The 19,567-nt window shown below is 43.7% G+C and overlaps 1 protein-coding gene across 9 annotated transcripts in view; it reads right to left on the bottom strand.

Moving 5' to 3' along the window:
• The window catches only part of Nlgn4x (neuroligin 4 X-linked), a 353,927-nt gene extending 340,216 nt beyond the window's left edge, over window positions 1–13,711 (bottom strand). Inside the window, exon 1 of one of the 9 annotated variants that reach the window (XM_004867340.4) lies at window positions 13,226–13,711. The gene's annotated coding sequence lies outside the window, so the exon portion shown is untranslated. Of the gene's footprint in view, window positions 1–10,032; window positions 10,280–10,663; window positions 10,802–10,868; window positions 11,274–12,296; window positions 12,409–12,568; window positions 12,673–12,836; window positions 12,993–13,225 lie in introns of those variants that run through there. The other 8 variants (XM_087209942.1, XM_004867341.4, XM_087209941.1 and 5 more) reach the window with 8 other exon arrangements.
• Window positions 13,712–19,567: the final 5,856 nt, after the last annotated feature.

The raw sequence follows: 19,567 nt of genomic DNA, 5'->3' as shown, positions 1-19,567 counted from the left end.
ATCATTCACTAGTTTTTGCACAGATAAAATACATGAAGTTCCCATTTTGAACAAAGCCCTTTGTAGAGAAAGAAGTATCCCTGAAAGAAAAGGTTTATTGCCCTAAAAATGCCCTGAGATATAGCAAGCTGTATTAAACAAACACAAGTAATCCACATTTCAAAAAGTGTGGACATGCTGAGTTCTCGCTTAGATAAAAGTGTAGAATCAAGGAGTAGAAATAAAAGAAAAAGTGTCTGACTCAGTCATGTTGTTTTAGTAGTACTTCATGAAACAAGGGCAGCGCCTAGGTAGTAACAAGTTGGAGGTTTTTTTCTTCTTTATCCCCTGGTTTCTCTGGTTAAAATAATTTACTTGTTTTAACTTCTGCTCTACAATGGAGAAAGCTATACTTTGAAAATGAAATAGTGGACTGTATTATATTTGGCTGTTTGACATTTCTCCTGAATTTGTAAACTTCCTGTGAGTTGGAAAAAAAAATTGGTCATGTTAAAAATTGAAATTTCGGGCCAGGGATTTAGCTCAGTGGTGCTGGTGCCTGCTTTGCAAGCTCAAAGTCCCAAGCTCGATCCCCAGAACCAAGGAAAAACAAATTGAAATTTCAGATACTTAATATTTACTTGATCAATAATGTTGCAAAGCATTGGACAAACCCTGGGCATGTCCTGTGACTCAGTCTCCCTGGTTATAAATGAGGGGATACAAATGACCTCTGAGTTGGATTCTGAAAGGCCTAGTGATTCGTGTTTTTCAGTTATTTTCTGTTTTTATAATGAGTGGACCAACTAACAACATTTTAAGTTGAATATAGGCAATTAGATCACTGCATAAGCACATTTTCACATTCCTGACTTAAAAGTGGTGAAAAATACAAACCTCATGATACTCTTATACTTAGGAGAATTAATTCTGGTAGTATGGTAGGGTCTATTTACTGTAGGATAATTAATTATGCATTCTGAAAATAACTGGAAGAGGCTGAAGGTTCTCAACATAGAAACGATAAATATTTGAGGAGATGGAAATACTCATTTCTTTGACTTGATGCTTACATATTATGTACATGGATCAAACTCTCTTACTGAACCCTATTAATATGTACAAATATTGTATGTCAATTAAAAATAGAAAAAAGGGGGCCGGGGATTTAGCTCAGTGGCTCTGCCGCCTGGCTCACAAGCTCAAGGACCTGAGTTCAATCCCTGGTACCAAACAAAAATAGAGAAAAGTTTGTGACAAGGGTAGATCTTGTGTTTGTATGAAAGTAGAGGCTTTCAGCAACAACCAAAATAACGACAGCATAATTTGCTGGGATCATCTCACACTTAAGTGGCCACAATATTTATATAGTAGAGAGTTGAACACTTTCCTCAAGTTGGGCAGGGGATTTTTTTTTTTCCCTGTCAGGTCGGCTTTGCAAAGATATCAGCTCCTCCCAGGGAGGAGGAGGAAGGAGGAGGAGACTCTGCCTCCCCCGCAGGCCTGCTCTGAGGAACATCCTTGCAGAGCCACAGGAGCGACCACTCTGCTTCACAGACCCCAGCGTGGAGCAAATGCCTCTGAGAGTGTATGCTGCTGGGTAAATCCCCCTGAAGAGCTGTCCCTGCTGGCTAGGCGCGCCAGGGAAACCAGATGAGGCAGTGGCCCTTGCGGTGGAATAGCCGGCTGTGTCAGAGCCAGCACGCCGGGGAAGGCTCCCTGGAGAGGACTAGTGTTGGGGGGCTTCAGCTCTACACATCACGAAGCCCCACAGCCCCTGGGGGCAGCTGCAGAGATTCAGGCTGTGGTGTTGTAGCTCTCGATTCAACAGCGTTTTTATCTTTGGCTAAGGAAAAGAGCATGGTTTACATTTCACAGAAGTCTTATTACTTCTTTCCTTGAATTTTCTCTCCTGTCAGGTACGTTTAAAGAAAGAAAATAATGAACAGATATAGTTCACTTGGTGATTGTTCCACTTCTTCCTGAAGATTTTTAAAGTATAATAGGTACCCTGCGTTGTGCGGCACTTTAAAAGCATGCATAGAAATGTGCACCATTTATTTTATTAAAAATTTTGCCATTTCAATTCTGCTCCTCAATCATTCCATAATATGTTTATTTTTCCCTCTCTCTTTAAGCATAACTGATAGAAGAGAAATCTCAGCGGTACATTGTAGACATTTTGAAACATGTATACAGTGCATACATGGCATATGTATGACCTCAAGCATTTATCATTTCTTTGTATTGGGAATATTCAAAATCATCTCTATGAGCTATTCGGAAATGCAGAATTCGTTAGTGACAACCAAAGTCGCCCTACTGCATTGCAGAATACTGAAAAATATTCCTTCTGTTTAACCGCACCTGGTCAGTCTTTAACCACGCTGTATTTGTTACCTTTATGACGGGTGGGGCAAAATGCCTGACATCTCCAACTTAACACGTCTGGTGTTCATCCCTCCCTGCCTCCGTCCGCTGCTCTGCCAGTCTTAACCTTGAGAGATCAATCTTGTAGCACCTACCCATGGCAGAAGGCAGGTGGCATTTGTCTTTCTATGCCTGGCTTCTTTCACGGAGCCCCAAGTGCACTGCACCATGGACCTGCCTTGTCGTTTCTGTGGTAAGACAGTATTTTCCCACAGAGATGCTTGTGCTACACTCAGTGGAGTTTTGCCTGCTTTGTTGCACATTGCTTTATCTCTGCTTCATTCTCCTTGTCTCTGCATATTGAATTGTTGCTCCACTTCCATTTAACTGTGCCATTTTCTGTCTGCTGTAAATAACAGTTCTATCTCCTTTCCTTACCCCCCTTCTGGGTTACCTCACAACTTCCACAGGTACCAGTAAATATGCGCCCAAATGGAAAGCATTTACCTGAGAGAAAGCATTTAGGATACAGTTACCCACGTATTCCAAACTATCCTCTTTCCACCCATAGCATAAACTTGGAAAGTAGGTAAGTTTCTAATATGGATAGACGCATTTATTTGTAGTGCTGTGGACTGAAGACAAAGCCTCCCTAAGTTAATAAGGTTCTCAGACTGAGTTAGAACTGGACACCCTTCTGCCTCAGCCTCTCTGAGTACAGGGATTCCAAGCATGCACCACAGTGGCCAGCTGGATATCTAATCGAAAGGATCCTTAGCAGCCAACAGAGCATGGCACTGACAGAAGGCTGGGAAAAACACACTGTAGAGAGCATTCCTTGGCATAAGCAGCCTCCTTCAACCCCAAAGATCCTGATAAAATTCAACAGCTCTCATCAAACAGCTTTCTGTTTTTGCAAATGAACGTCAGCATCCACATTCTGGAAGAAAGTTCTAATCTAACAGTATATTATTAGCATCTGAAAAGGATAAAATAAATTTAGCTCTTAATATTTGGTATCTACAGTCCTAAGATGTTACCTTTAAATATTTAAAATATTTATGAACAAAGAAGCAACTGTTACTTGTTTAACATTGAACATAGTGTGTAAGCACACTTGTACTCCCCTGCGTACACACAATGGATGATACCTTCAGATAAAACATATTTGCTTTTTGTTTTCATTTTTCTTGTTTGCTATAATGGGGATCAAACCAAGGGACACCCTACCCCTGAGTTACAACCCTAGCCCTTTTTTATTTTTTATTTTAAGATGATGTCTCTTTAAGTTCCCCAGGGTGGGCTCCAATTTGCAATCCTCCTGCCTCAGCCTCCTAAGAAACTGGGATTAGAGGTACGTGGCACTACACCCGGTACAATTTACTTGCCATTAAACTTTAACACTACGGTTCAATTTTTGATGGCCCTCTCTTTTTATTTCCCCGGCTACTAAGAAGGGGGAAATGTACTGCCATACGGCTGACAGAGGAAAGATAAACAATTGACTTTCTTCTTGATTCTACTTCTTGGTTCACAACAAATGTGCAAGAAAATGAATAACATGGAAACACACTCAAACTTATGCTCACAACTCATTTCTCCCAGTTATCTTGGCAACACTGGCAGATAACTTCCTGCTGTCTTTGTTCTCCCTTCTCCTCCATGTCAGGGAACTAGGCAAGAAGTATCCTCAACAGTGGGATGTGGTTAATTTGTGCAACCCTCATCGCAGAGGGGCTCAGGCTAGATGCCCTTTCTGCTCAAACTCTCTGTAAAGGACACTTTGTGTCTCAAGTTGCCTCTGCTCAGTGTAAAATTCGAGGCAGGTTATATAAGAGATATGAGACTTGCCATAAATATTTGACAAGGAAGAGCTTCTAGGAAAAGATCTTTGACTTATGCATTCCTTTTCTTACTTGTTTCTTGTGTTTAATTGGTATAGGTTTGCAATTCCTAACGATTACATTCACCTTGGACACTTGATGCAGCATCCATATATTATCACATCACATGAAGAATGCTACTAAATGGTCGTGAAAATGATTCTTTGGCATTTCATAACTCTTTTTTTCAAGTCCTCTTTCCTATTTTATCTGATCTTCTATTGAATTACTTTCATTAATTTTTAAACTATTAGGGATCCCTGAGATGTTAATAATCACTGAAGAAGAGAGAAGGAATGAAGGGAGGAAAGAAGAAAGGAAGGAAGGGAAGGAGAAGGGAAGGAAAGAAGGAAGGAAGGAAGGGAAAAGGAAAGGGAAAAAAGGAAGAAAGAGAGGGAGGGAAAGACAAGATGAAAGAAATAAACAGTATTGCATACTAGAAAGTAGGAAAAGGTGCTACAAAACTGAACTAGACGCTTGAACAACTCATTTACGAATATTCAGTGCAAGTAGGATTTTTTGAAGTATACACATATGCCCGTTTCTGCCCTATAATAGCAGGTTTAAATTTGCTTCCTGGTCTATATCTATTGTGTGGAAGAAGTTTAAGAAAACCGAAGAATGAACAAACATGGGTGAACATTCTAAAACTGCTGGAATTAAGATGTTATTTTCCATCATAACATAAATAAATCTTAGCTAACAAATATCCTTCTTGTCACCACAAGGAAGTAGCATGCCAAGAACTGCTATATTGATTTTCTCATCTTAATCCAAGCAAAGCAGAGGACTTGACTCCCTGTCTCTTCTGAAGAGGGACAAAGGGAGTTTGGATGAAAGCAAGATGACGTCATCATCATCACCATCCCCACTACCACCCCCATCATCAATCATTATCATCAATCACTACCACCACCATCACCACCATCTTCATCATCATCATCATCCCTACGCAACACTGATGCACTGTGACGCATCGGTGCTTACTGCTCATCTTGCTGCTGAATGCTACCCAACCTCAGATGGTGTCTTAATCTTGTCTTGTAGGTGCAAAGGTCACCCATGTCTGCAGACAAGAGAATTTTATGTCTCCAAATAGCCACTGATGGAAGGTTTCTCACATCGGTCACAAGAGCACACAGAGAGCTCATTATTCCACCGAGTAACATGTAACACGCTCGCCACTGAGTTACCATTACTACTTCTCAATTTCCTTCACACGGACTGACTGTGGACTGTTCGTACAGCCACTGCGGACCAACCTGGAAACTTGCTGTTCATCTATAACGCAGCACCTTTTGCAAGTGCATGTGAAAAACTCAGTCTTTTTGTTTCTCTCTGTCTCTTTATATATTTCATGCACCTATTCAAACACATTATTACATACTGATATGAATTTTACCATATTTTTATTTACATAATTGGGTATAGTTATATCACTGTTTATGTAAGTAAAAAATTGCTTTTGATAAATGTACTACAAATACCACAAAATCTATGGGTTATATGTCGTAGGAAATTTATTACATCTAGTTTATATACATTTCTGTATAATCCTATGTGTGAAAAGAAAAATACACCTTCAATGCTCCTCAGAGAGTACCATGGAAATGACCAGTCCACATTAAACTGGAAGTCAAAAGTCCACAGGGAGAGAGGAACCCTCCTGACTGACGTTTGTGGCTTTAAATGTCTTTGTGTGTATTGCAAGGCTGTGTTGATACGATACTATGTCTGTACTCTTTGTGGCCATAGTGGGAACTGTCTTTCAACAGGGCACTGAGCAAAAGAAAGTTGTGGCTCTCCTACATGCCCAGAGCAGGCTGAACACTTCAAGGTTTTACAGAGTCCCGGGGGCCCCTCCCAGGACTTGTCAATTCCTCCACCCTAGGATGAGAAGAAGGATGAGTGGGAAAGGGTGATATTTCATCATAGACATCAGGTCTATCATGTCATGGTCAACACAGGTAATAGCAGCATTGTAGGAAATATTTCTCAAATCAGAAGTGAATGACTTTAGGAAATATGAAAAAGAAAGGGCACATCTCTCCCAAAACACTTACAGTCTACTTATTAAGGTCTCATTGGTAATGAATGTCTTCACTGCTAAAAGAGGAATACACACTGCAATTATAGGCAACTTATATAATGAATTCTCTCTGTCTCTAGTCTTCCTTCCTCCCTCCCTCCCTCCCTTCCTCCTTTTCTCCCTTCCTTCCTTCCTTCCTTCTCTCCTTCCTGTCATTTTTTCCAGGACTAGGGACAAGCCCAGACTTTTTCAGGCACTGAGCTACATGCCCAATCCCATCTTTCATTTTGCTGTTTTTAAAATTTTGAGAGAGGGTATCGTTAAGAATTTAAATTGCCCAGGCTGAAATTGTATTTGGATCCTCCTGCCTCAGCTTCCCCATGTGCTGGGATTCCAGGCCGGTGCCACCTCACCTGGCTGAATTGTTTAACATCAGATATGTTTGGTGAGACATGGAGATATGAAAATAAAGGTATTAATCAAACAATTTTTTTCTTTACTCTGACACACACATGCAGTTTTGTTCTGTTCAGTTGCAATGACTGAGAAAAACATTTTATGTAAAACAGCCCCTGGTTGTATGCTCGCATGTGCACCTGTAAAACTTGCCACTACACACAGCCATTCTTACGCATGCGGCTTTGAGTCATGTGGGTAAATGTGTCCAACAGAGAAAGCAGTTTAAAATGGTACAGTTAATTCGCAAAGAGAAAGAGAGAGAGAGAGAGAGAGAGAGAGATGCTTGTTTTTATGAGCTTTGCTATCTCACTCACTTGTAGAGTTCTCAAGAAGTAAAATCAACCTGACAAGTAGTGAATCAAATCAACATCTCCCTGGATTCTCTTCTGTACCTCCAACCTATAGCTGTGAGACCACAGCTCAAAGGCACAGTCTCAACAACCAATGCAAACTACAGAGTGACATGTTGTCCCTCCTGGGGTCCAAGGGATCAAGAATCGATGATGTTCAATAATTAAACATGGAAGGGGACACTTTGATCCAATGCCGAAGAAGTCAACATCACTCCACAATGGGCTGCTTTTCCTCCCCATGGAAAAATGAACATTAACGCACAAGTATGACTCTTTTTACTGGTTCTGGACAGTTCCCCCGATTTGGGTGTTTTCTGTAAAGGATCCAGAAGCTGATCAATTTTAATGAAACCTAGTTTATTTAATGAACTTCAATGACAGACTGAGTTTCACCCTCGAAAATGGTACCATTCTTCAAATTGGAACACTCTCTTCCCCTCTCCACTAAAATAATATAAACAAAATTGAGAAGAACTCAGGCTGCACCTGGGGTTGACATGCAGGTCTAAGAACAAGGCACGCAGATGTCATTAACATCAATCTTAGCATGGCACAATAGCTCATGCTTGAAGTCACAGCACTCCTGGAGGCTGAGGCAGGAGAATCCCAAGTTCCAGCCCAGTGTGAACAACTTAGGGAGACCCTCAAAATAAAAATATGGGCTGGGGGTGTACATCACTGTAAAGGCACTTGGTTCAATCCCCAGGACTGAAGAAAAGAAATTATATATATACCTTGAGATGGAAGAGTTCAGTTTGCATGATAATATTTAGCTCCTACTATCCAATCAGAGCTAACCTCCTAAAACCAGAAGTATCACCAATTTCAACATCAAAAACTGAAGAGGAAAAAAAAAACACTGAAGAGGTCTGTTTGTACCCCAAATTTAGTTCCCACTTATCATGTGGTGAGCCACTATTTATTTATATAATATACATCACAAATGAAGCAGTGCAGATGAGATTTCTGATTATTTCTGCATGTTTCAAGAGTTGTGAAAACACATTGTTTCATTAATGCCATCCCCAAAGTAAAATCTGTCTCCTTCATTTTGATTCCTTAACCAGTGAGATGCTAGGTTTACTCAATCTCATCTGTTGCCTAAATCAGGCTGTGACTGCACATTCCCTCTATGGAATGAATTAAATTAAATTGCATCTTATAATGTATCTATATATTCACACGCAGATTGATATAGAGACCTAGCTCTGCAGAGACCTACTGAGGAGACATGAAACTTCTGGTAACTGTTCGAGAATCCAGATGTAGTTGCGGAGAAGGCTTAGTCTATGGGAGAATTCTAACAAAATTAAGTAGGAGAGGAAGTCCATTCCCTGAAAAAGGAAAAAAAAAAGCTGGGGGGACTGACTTAAACTAAACTGAACACATGGAATTATTTATCTCATTGAGATTATCATATGTACTTTATAAGAGTAGAAAGAATTGCAGAATGAATACAGGAATGTATCATTTCTTATGCAAAAGAAAAGACTCAGCCTGATCTTAAAATTGGGCTTCACATACTAAAATGACCTCTTTACCTGCTAGACAGGTAAAAATGCTTTAGACAGATAAACCAGTGCTCAGAATGAATCTACCACAAAATTTAAAATAGTTTCATCATTGACTTCGTGGGGAAATAATAAATTCCATGAACAAATTCCATTACCAACCAACCTCTGACAACTTAGCAGGGTTTAACATAAAGGAGTCACAATTACCACAAGGAGAGACTAAACTGAGGTCTTTTGCCCTGCTCCTGGATGTTTACTTTTGGGAGAACTTTTCTATATTTTGGGGCAGAGGACAGAAAAAAGCAGAATATTATAAAGAGTTCTTAAAGAGCCTCCTGCGTATTCTGAAAGTGATGCTTTTTGCCAGTTCGGATCATAGGTGCCTAGATTTGTGTATAGAGTACACAGAGGCTTCCCACAAATTACTACAAAGGGGGGAAAAAAGCCAAGTTCACAAATATAGAAAACGCCATATATGATGATTCTACCTTCCAGGTCCACAAATCATGAACTTGCTCATGCGTTCCAGTCTACTTGCTTGTCCCTTTAAGAGCTTTGGAGCCCCTGAATTAACCGCCGTGGGTAGCAATCAATCACTTTACCAAGTATCTTTTCTATCCTTCCGTGATCTTCCCCTTTTAAGGCTATGTATTCAGTATTGTCTCAGTTGTTCTTTTTTTTTTTTTTTTTAAATCTAAAGCCACACTTCTACCTTCGATGAATATATCAAAGGACCTTCAAAATACCACCAAACGTGATCACTGTAGTGAAAATAGAATTATCTCTAAATCTTCTGCTGGAAAGCACTCTTCCCCGCAAAATAATGAATAAATAACACCTCTTATCTTAATCCGCTGATTTAAAACGGGTGAAGTAATTTTCCAGTTGCTACAATTTGTCCTGATTATATCCTTACATGTCAAAGACATATATATATAATATACATATGTGCACAGATATAGATGTAGATCTATAGATGCAGATATGTAGGTGATAGAGATACAGATGTTTACATATATGTTTGCATATATATATATATATATATATATATTCATCCTACACTTCCTTGAATAATAGAATTCTCTGAGTTTCCCAACTGAGCAAACACATATTTGTAGAAGTCTGTATGAAATGCATGTGGCCTTAATTGCAGGAAAATTTAACATTTGATTTTTTTTTCCCTGACAATGAGAGATTATGACTGCAACTCTTGTACCTCGCGCTCGCTCGTTTTCTGTTCCGTCTACAAAGGGACCTCTTTGCTAAGGATTTAGAGGATTACTGCCCTGCACAGCCAATTAAAGGCATGAAATAATTCTCCACTCCCCAGCGAGCTCAGCCCCTACAGAAATGCAGATTTCTCCACCAGCCACTTGGATGGGTCCTCCTGGATCTGCCATGTTCTAGTTGGGATTGCAACCCTGAGCCCCTCTGATCTTCCCCACCTGCTTCGTTCATCCCCAGTTCAGCTTTCAGATCCTGGACGCTGAATTTCCAAATCCAACGGGGTCCCTGCCAGAGCTGCACGTCCTCCTGTGAGAGAGCTGCACGTCCTGCTGTGAGAGCTGCAAGTCCTGCTGTGAGCCCGCAGCACTCCTGCACCTGCACGCTCAGACCCTTCCGCCCGGTCGCCCTGTCGGGGTAACCAGCTCCCTGCAAACTTTTTCTTTTCTTCTTTCTTTTTTCCCTGCCCCCCCACCCCCATGCACCCCCTAAATCACAGCGAGGCCTGACTATGAGGTGGAGGCTGCGGGCACCCCGTGTCACGAGAACAGATCCGAGCAACGGGTCGCTCGCCTTCCAACCTCGCCGCTGCGGAGCCTTCCACAGAGAGGCGTGGGGTAGGAACCCAGGAGCCCCGCTCCCCTCAGTGACCACGGAGAAAGACAGTAATCGTCATAATTCAAGCAAAATACCCCAATCCTAGCAAGAGTCCATGCTACCACCTTGCGGAATCTGCATGCAAAAACAGCAACTGCTCTGTCCAACCTCCCCACCCCCCAGCCCACCCTCACCCCAAATATCTCAAGTTGGGTGCGGGTGGTAGATGGGGACCCTGTTCCCGCCGCCACTCACCTCGCTGTCGTCCGTGGCCTCACGGGGTTGCACGCACGCACGACGCGAGCCCAGGACTGTCGCAGCCTGCAGGCTGCGAGCTCCGCGCACCCGCGGCAGGGGACGCCCCCCCACACCCGCGCGAGCCCAGGCGCCTCCTCCCAGGACCCCCCCCCCCCGCCCCCAAAGCGCTGCCCCGCGCACCTCCGGTCCGCTCACCGCTCACCTCAGGTTAGCAACCGCAGGTCCCAAAATAAACGCACAAGAGGCCCGCACCTGCCGCCCGCTGGGGAAGGAGGAGCGGCCAGCGAGAAGGAAAACCCGCAGCCCCCCAATAAATAAATAAATAATTAACAAATAAATAACAAACAAATAAATAAATAAATAATAAAATCGAAAACGCTTTGGGGAAGGAGAGGGAGGGAGGACGGTTGAGGAGGCGACCTGGAGCCCCTCCGAGCCGGGCATCTGTTTCCAGGGTGGCTCGGCAGGCCTCGGGCAGGGCTGCGCTGTGGGGAGAGGCGGGAGAGGCCGGGGCGACCCCCCCCCAGCTCCCTTCCTCCTCCGCAGCTCCGGGAAGAAAGGGGACTGTGTGTGTCGGAGCAGGCGCCGGAATCAGCGCCCCGCTTCAGGGGTGCGCCCGGCAGCCCGGCCAGAGGGGGGCGGGGGAGTGGAAAGGGGCGCGAAGCCCGGCCCGGGGGTGCGGTGGGGTGGGGGGCGGAGGGAGACCCTTCAGACCATCCAGGGGCGCCAACCGGGACCGCAAGAGGCCAGGGCCCCCGGGGCGTGTGGAGCAGGAGGCGGGGTGCTGGGCTGCAACCCCCAGGGCAGTGCCCCCGGCCCGGCCCGCAGCTCAGGGACACCTCCTTCCTCTCCCACCCCGCCAGCGGGCCCAGGTTAGCCGCTCCCCAGGAGTGGATTGCGGGGTGCAGGGTTGGGGCGCCCGCTTCTCGGCCCGGAGTGCGGTACTCTGGCTCTCCCGGGGGTCCCTCAGCCCATCGCCCGCCCACCAGCTCCCCATTTCCTCCCCCGCCGCCGAGGCTTGGTGGCTCTCGGCCAAGCAGCAGTGGAACCGGGGGGCCGGCAGGGTGAAGGGGGTGTTGGGAACGCAGTGGGCCCAGGGAAAGAGGTGGGGGGCAGTGCATGTGAGGCAGGCGGGGAATCGCTTCGGGATGGGGCTGCGCTGTTGGTGATGGGGAGGTCCGTGGACCCCCATTCCCGCCGCTCCCACGGTGGGGACAGGTGGACCGCGCGCGCCCCGCACCAGCAAGCAAGGTGCTGGGCTGGCTGTTGGGCACCAGCTGGGGACCTAGGGCCCCCAGAGACCCGAACCGGGGGAGCTTGCCCTTAAAGGCCTCCGGCTCCCAACTTTTCTGTCTCTCTGGCAAAGCTAACGGATTTGCTTGGCTGCAGCGCGTGCCCCCCCCCGCCCCCCAAAAGGTCCAGGCCGGACCGAAAAGCTCCAGAAGCAAACAAAACCCAAGCAGCAGCCACGCTGGTATACGGCGGACCCTTCACGCCCTTCCACGACTGCCCCCCCACCCCCCGACCCAACCCGACGACCCTGACACACGCGGGAGAAAAAGGACGCAGGCATCTGCTCCCCATCTTTTCCGAAGCAGCCGGCGCTAAGCTACCAGGACACGGTCCTCACCCTGGGGTCTCCGAGAGTGCCCCGGGGCTCCCAGCGAGCGCAGCCAGCCGTCTTTGGGACCCTCGCACAGCCTAGTCTCAACCCAGGCCGCTGAGGGAGGAGGGAAAGAAATCGCTCACGCAAACCCAGCCAAGCCTGTTTTTCCTGCTCCTCCCTGGTGAAGCCCCAGGCTGCCCCTAAAAGCGCTCCAGGCGGTGGTAACGGACGCTTCTCCTCGCAAGGAAGGGAAAAGGACAGAAGAAAAGAGAAGAGGGAAGCCCCGGGATGCTCACAGTTTGAACAACTCCAGCCTCCACGACCAGGCTGCCTCGCAGGGAGCCGGCGCTCGCTGGCTTCCCTTCCTCCTCAGCCCGGACTGCAGATAGATAACCCCCCCACACCCCCCGACTCTCTCTCTCCACCACTCGCTCCTGTTTATTTGGAGGGAAGGCAGCTCCACTTTGTAAACACATCACACACGGCCCTCCCTGCCTCCCCAGCCCTTGAAATAGCTGATGGCAGCAAAATGGTCCCAGGGTGACCCCCCCCCAACTCACATACCTTTTTATTTATTTATTTTTAAGTCGCAATAAAAGCAAATGTCTCCGTGGGGATGTCGCACAAGACGGGGCCGCCCATAGAGGTCCACACAACCAGCCACGACGGAGAAGCGGAGTGGCCGCAGTTGGAACCAGTAAGGTCTGGCCCGAATTTTCAAAATCAGAGGGAGAAAATAAATAAATAAATTAGATAAATGTCAGACCCAGATGTGCGTGTGGGGAGGGGGGTGTGAAATGTCTGCCACCAGCCAGAAGCCACTACCTTTTGGGAGCGAGAAATGGCAAGTCGAAATGTTTAAATGGCTTTGAAAGAAGAGAAAAAATAAAGGAGGAGGAGGAGGAGGAGGAGGAGGATAGTGAATCCGAGAGACAAATTAAAACCATACATACCTTGGCGGTCCATGGTTACATTGGCAGCGAGAGTTCTCTTCACTTCTCCAGATTTTTCCAGGAGTATGATTCAGGAGGATGTGCACACACCAGCAAGGTCTGCTTATCCAAAGGAATGTGAGGACCACAGATGACACCGAAATCCGGAGGGAATTCCTCGTTTCTGCTCTGGAAAGTCAGTGGCCAGCAAGAAAAAGGAAGAAGAAAAATAAAATCAGAATTGGGGCAGGAGGCACAGAGCTGGAGACTGCATAGGAGCTCAGTACCCGGAGATGGAGACAGGGAGAAAGACAGGGTTTGAGGGAAAAAGGGAGACTGAGAAACCAGGTCCTGCTGTCTCAGAGCTCTCCCTCTGCTATTGGACCAAACTGAATGAAATTTACAAAGCCGGCAGCCAATAGATCTCCGCACTGGGCTCATCAGCACAGAAATCATATCCACAGCTACAACCTAGGCAAAGAGCAGCTAATCCGAGTGCAAACCAACTATGACTCGGAGCTCCTGCTGCCCGGGTAGGAGGACAGGGCACACACTGGCCACTGTGCCAGAAGTCCCCCTGGGCCACTGGGATCTTCTGATAGATACTGGGGCATCAAACAGGCTATGGGAGTGGCCCACATCTTTACATCTTTAACCCTTTGAGGTCCTCCTCCCCAGGAGTCCGGGGGTCAGAGGGTCACCATTGCTCCACGTTTTGTGTTAGTAGAATTAAATTATATTTTGCAAAAATATTGTTTTTAAGGGCAGCATCATTAGGGTGCAGTTCTCTTAGACTCGGGACATATCTTGTGCCCCAGTGAGGAATCGTAAATGTGGATTGCTTTTGTTTCTCTCTCTGATACACTCACGATTTGGATGGAAATACTGGAGCCGTGGCTGCCGGTGAGTGGTTAGATTTAAATATCTTGTATGTGCTGTGAAGTTCCAGAAATGGATCCTTCTAGGCTGGTTGATTGTTCAGCAGTGTGACCTTGTTTTCAAAGTTTGGTAGCAAAGCTGGCTTGGAATGGGCACCGTCTAAAGTTCCTCTTTGATGAATCAGACATCAGCATTTAGCTCGCTGAAGGGCTGGGGATGTACCGCAATGCTAGTGAGCTTGCACAGCATTGTGGGGGCTTGCGTTCAATCTCCAGTAACATACCATGCTTGCACACACACACACACACACACACTCCAAGCATATACCTGTAGGAAACTGAACGCAGATTTTTAAGTAAGAATGGTTGGGTTCAAGATGCCTCTGAGCTTATATTTAAGCATTTTTTTCTGTTGCCATATCTAAAACATGAAGATAATAAAAGTTACCATCTCCTCATCATTTATAGTGATCCGTGCATGCTTGTGTTTACAGCAGCACAACTCATATCACCTAAATTTTGGAAGTAGCCTAAATGTCCAGCAACAGCTGAATGGATAAAGGAAATGGATTTGCACACAATGGAGTACTACTCTGCCAGAAAGAAAAACATGAGTCATCTGTAGGAAAAATGGATGAGCCTTGAGACCATAATGTTAAGTGAAATAAATCAGACACACAAGCTTAAATATCCCATGGTTTCTTTCTCTTTATGAGAAGTCCAAATTATGCATCTATAGCAAAATGAAAGATAATAGAAAGTAGGGAGATAGATCTTTCTAAACTAGGAAGGGGACTGAATAGTTTCTCTAGTGTGAGAAATTGAAAGTGTAAATAAGGATGAAAATGATTAAAATGAATAATTGATAATTTGAAATACGAAAAGGTTCAAAGATGTAAGGGTGGTAGGAGGGGAAGGGGAAAGGAAAGAAGGGAAAGGAAAAATTATGAGAAAGAAAAAAAAATGGAAACAAAGTCTATGTAAATAGGGAAGGGTGGAGGGGGTGAAGGGTGCACAGGGAATGGGGAAAAATTGAGAACCAAGATACGTCATATACCGGTACAAGCACCCAATGATAAATGTAAATGTACTGTATACCTAAAATGTACCGATAAATATAAAAAAAAAAAGAGAGATGGGGAAGGGGGAGGCAATGGAGAGGAACAAAGGAATTAGGATGTGTTATGTCCATGCATCAACTAAAAACAAGAATGTAAACATTATATATGCAAATGGAACAATAATAAAGGAAATACAAACTAATAAAGAAACGTCTCCCAATGTGATGATTGTTTTGTTATAGGAAGTGACACTCAAGAGCCCTAAATAAATATTTGCTTACCCTAAACATTTTTTTATGATTCATTGATTCATTTCTGGAAAAAACAAATCATCACCTCTGCAAAGAGGATGTCCTTCAGCTTTAGGCATTAATCCAAGCCTTCTGCTCACGGTGAGCACTGGGTGTGGAGGCATAACTAGGATTCCTTGAAAACTCTTGAAACGGCGATTCTTGGACAACTGGGTTAGTCCTGGGGCTGCTCATGGATAGAGAATTAGTGGGCACGATTTTATACCAAGCCTTTACTCTTGATAATTTGCTTTGTTCAAAGGCTGGTTATATTCTTTGAATCTTAAAAAACAGAATCAGAGATGAAATGTAGCTCTGACCAGCAGGTGAATGGATAAAGAAAGCAGGGCACTTATACACAACAGAGCACTACTCTGCCATAAAGAAAGATACATTTGAATCATTTGTAGAAAAATGAATGCACCTTGAGGCCATAATGCTAAGTTAAAAAAAAATCACAAATAAACACAAGCTTCAATATCACATGGTTTCTCCCGTACAAGAAACTTAAAGTGTAAATAAAGAGCAAAATAAAAGATAGATGACAGGAAACAGGAGATAGAGGCTTTATAAATGGGAAGGGGACCAGGAGATGGAGGGAAGGGAAGGACGGGTAGGGAATGATTGAAAAATACTCGGATTGGATCTATACACATACACATGGAACCCTGGAGAATAGCACCTAGTGGGAGGTCTTGTGTCCTTGGGCATTGCCTTGCAAGAGACAGTAAGAATTTTGTCTCTTTGAGTCCCATATTTCCATCTTGATAGTCTGCATGTCCACATCCTGAAAGATACTAATCATGAACTGAAACCTCCCCATCTGTGAGCCAAAATGAAATCTTTTGTCCTTGTAAGTATGGTGTCACATATTTGTTAAGGGCTAAAACAAAGTGTGAAAGTACCTTTAACACACACACACACACACACACATCCACATCCACACACATTGAGCCTATGATAGAATAAACATTATAAATATATTTGTATAGCCACACATGCATTCATATTATTGAATAGACATTTTAAACCATATATATATATATATATATATATATATGTATTACACCGAGGATTGATATATATTAAAAAACATCTGACATAGTAATATTGTAAATAAGTACTGCTTTACCTCTGAATCTGTAACAGAAATAGAGATATACAGACATAAATATTGATACCTAAGTTCTAATTGAGACATTAGAAGCCAAATTTCAATTGCAGCACTATAATTAATAAGAGGTGAGAAACTCATAGAGTTTGTCAAGAATGCATCAATTGATTGACTGATTTATTTATGAATTCATTCAGTACTTTTTGAACATGGGTTGGTTCTCAGCACTGTAAATGCACCTGTGCCTGACATGTAACAGTTTATTTTGGAGAAAATACATGTCTAGTGGATAAGAGGGTTTACACCAGGAGAATGCAGTGTGATTACAAGAAGTTGTGTGAAAGCTGTGTGATATATGCACTCACGGGGATGTACAAAAGAAGAAATGATGAAGGGTTTCCAGAGGAAGACTACTCCAGGCAAGGAAGGAATGGCAAAGAGACACTGGTCAGTTGGAGAAGGTGAAACAGAAGCTGAGAAAACATGCTGGGTAAGAAAGCTCAACAATCAATTTCTTGCAGATATCTGGAAATTGGGAACATTTGACCCAAGAGGCAGGGAACAGATTTTGAAAAAATAAAAAAAGAGAGAGAGTGAAGAATGGATGCGGACTTATAATTAGGGCAGGTTTTGAGAGGTACGCTTCCAAAGGTGGGATTTATCTGGTAGACAGTGAGGAGTTAATAACATATTTTAAGTAGGTGGCAAGGAGGAAAACAATCAGATTTATATTTTAAGATAATCATTCTGGTAGCAATATGGAGGAAGAGTTGGAGGAGGGCAAGGTGAAAGAAAAGAAAAATAATGTTTCTGAGATTTTTGCAAAGGAGGGTTGCCCTGGAGAAATGAAGTTTTGAGAGAGATGGGGGGCAGAGAGAGAGAGAGGAGAGAGAGAGAGAGAAGGCAGAGGAGGAAAAAGGTGAGGAGGAAGATAAAAGGAGGAGGTGAAGAGAAATAAAAAAGAAGAGAAGGAAGAGGAGGAGTAGGAGAATGAGAATAGGAAGGAGGGTGGCAGAGGGAAAACACAAAAAAGGAAGAAGAGAAGAGTTAGACAGAGGAGTTGTTATGTGGAAAGAACATTTCTGCTTTACCTCAGCCAAATAAACTACTTTGAGAGGCACTGTTTGTGTCATGGGCCAAATCTCAGTTTTAGGCTTTGTTTGTAGATTGGCAGATGTCTTCCCTGAGACGCACCACGTAGGAGGGGTAGGCAAGCGCATTTTCATTCCCATCAGACTGACCCGATTGAGCTAAGAAAAAAAATTACAAGCATCTTAGGCAGACAAAATCCTCATTTTAGAAAAAGCAAATGCGACGTTTCATGAGTCTGTGATTTCCTTTCATCTAACATCCTCTGTAGGAGATGAAGTTTGGAAAAGGCAGCGGCAAAGCATATTGGTTTTTAACATTTGGGGGAGCAGAATGTAACCCCATCCAAGGACCTGTAGGGTTCGAGACCCGGGTTTGAGGAAGAGGCAAAGATGTCATTCTTCCTGCTGGTGCTTCACATCTAATCATGGAGTATTGTGAGACAAAGAGGAATGTCGTACAAAGATAGAAAGCAATAAGCTACAGGGGACGATGCATGGATCTATTGGCTGGGTTTGCTACTAGAGATGTGGAAGGAATGTGAGAGATGACCAGTGATGACCTACTCATGCTCCCAGGCCTTTCCATTCTGTTAGACCCAACAGGTACAGGCTCATCTTTCTGTAGGGTCGATATTGTCAAACCTAAACCCAATTTTAGTTGCTAGAGTTTGCATCTAGAGAGTCCATCAAAAGCTCAACTGTTGATGACTTCATCCCCCAAGTTGGGTGTTTTTGAGAAATGTGCCATTTAAGAGGCAAGGCACGGATTAGTAGAAATGCATCCTGGAAGTGGATATTGACACGTGGCTCCTTGTTTTTCTTTTTAGTTCCTGGCCACCATGACATGAGCAGCTTCCAGTTATGTTTCTGTCTCACCACAGGCCCAAAGGGCATGGTGCTGTGAAACCATGGACTGAACCCTCCTAAGCCGTGAGTCAAAATAAACCTTTTCTGCTTTAAAATTGCCTCAGGATGATTATCACAGTAATGGAAATCTGACTAATACATTGGACAAAGCAGATAGATGGTTGGATGATTTAAACAAACTTTACGAATGTAATGGTTAAAATGAAACAGAAATATGATTAAGTAGAGTAAGTGTAATAAGACTTATTAAATAGCAGGCATTATTGAAATAAAAACATGCAACATAAGATGTGCTCAAATCAAAGAGAGTGATGAGATTTTTCAATTATTAAATTCCAATGTTATATATGATACATGGCATTTTTATTTTTGTTTGTTTGTTTGTTTTGTTTTTTTGGTACCAGGGGTCGAACTCAGGCTCTTGCCTTTGTGCAGCAGGCGGCGAAACCACTGAGCCAAATCCCCAGCCCAATACATGGCATTTTTAGTACATGCCTGTACTACATAGTATTTGTATTGATTGTGAGGAATTGGGACATGTATGTAATACATCTTAACTCCTTTTTTATCCCCTTCTGCTCTCCTCCCTCTCATTTTCCTCCATCTCTTGATCCCTTGTTTTCTTTTACATGTTACCAAAGTAAAATGTTTACTTTCCTTGAGTGGAGTTCGTGCATGTACATGACACATATGAGTTCATTTTTTCATCCCTTTCTCTCTCCTTCTTCCCCTCTTGCTGCATCTCCTGATCCCTTTCCACTTGGAGAAATATCTCTCTTTCAAAAGCATACCAGAGGTATATGGCATGCTTTCTATTGGGATGATAAAGAAATCCTTCACAGGTAAACAAGGTTTTCATGGGAAAAGAGAGAGTAGAGATAGAAAATTAGTCCAAGTGAATGAAATCTAGAAAAGAGAAATGGATATGGGGTAGACAGAGGCTTTGAAATCTCAAGGTACATAAGGAACAATCAGGTGATTTGTTTGAAAAAAATATGTTCCTAGAACTCAACAAATGGATTCAGATTTAATAGGTCTAGAGTTTGTTTCAGGAATTTGCAT

This window comes from Heterocephalus glaber, unplaced genomic scaffold, assembly GCF_053883595.1.
Source record: "Heterocephalus glaber isolate CG9 unplaced genomic scaffold, H.glaber_assembly_v1.0 deba00001072, whole genome shotgun sequence".
Lineage (NCBI taxonomy): Eukaryota > Metazoa > Chordata > Mammalia > Rodentia > Bathyergidae > Heterocephalus > Heterocephalus glaber.
Note: the sequence above shows the minus strand (reverse complement) of the source record. Positions and strands in the feature narration are given on the sequence as shown.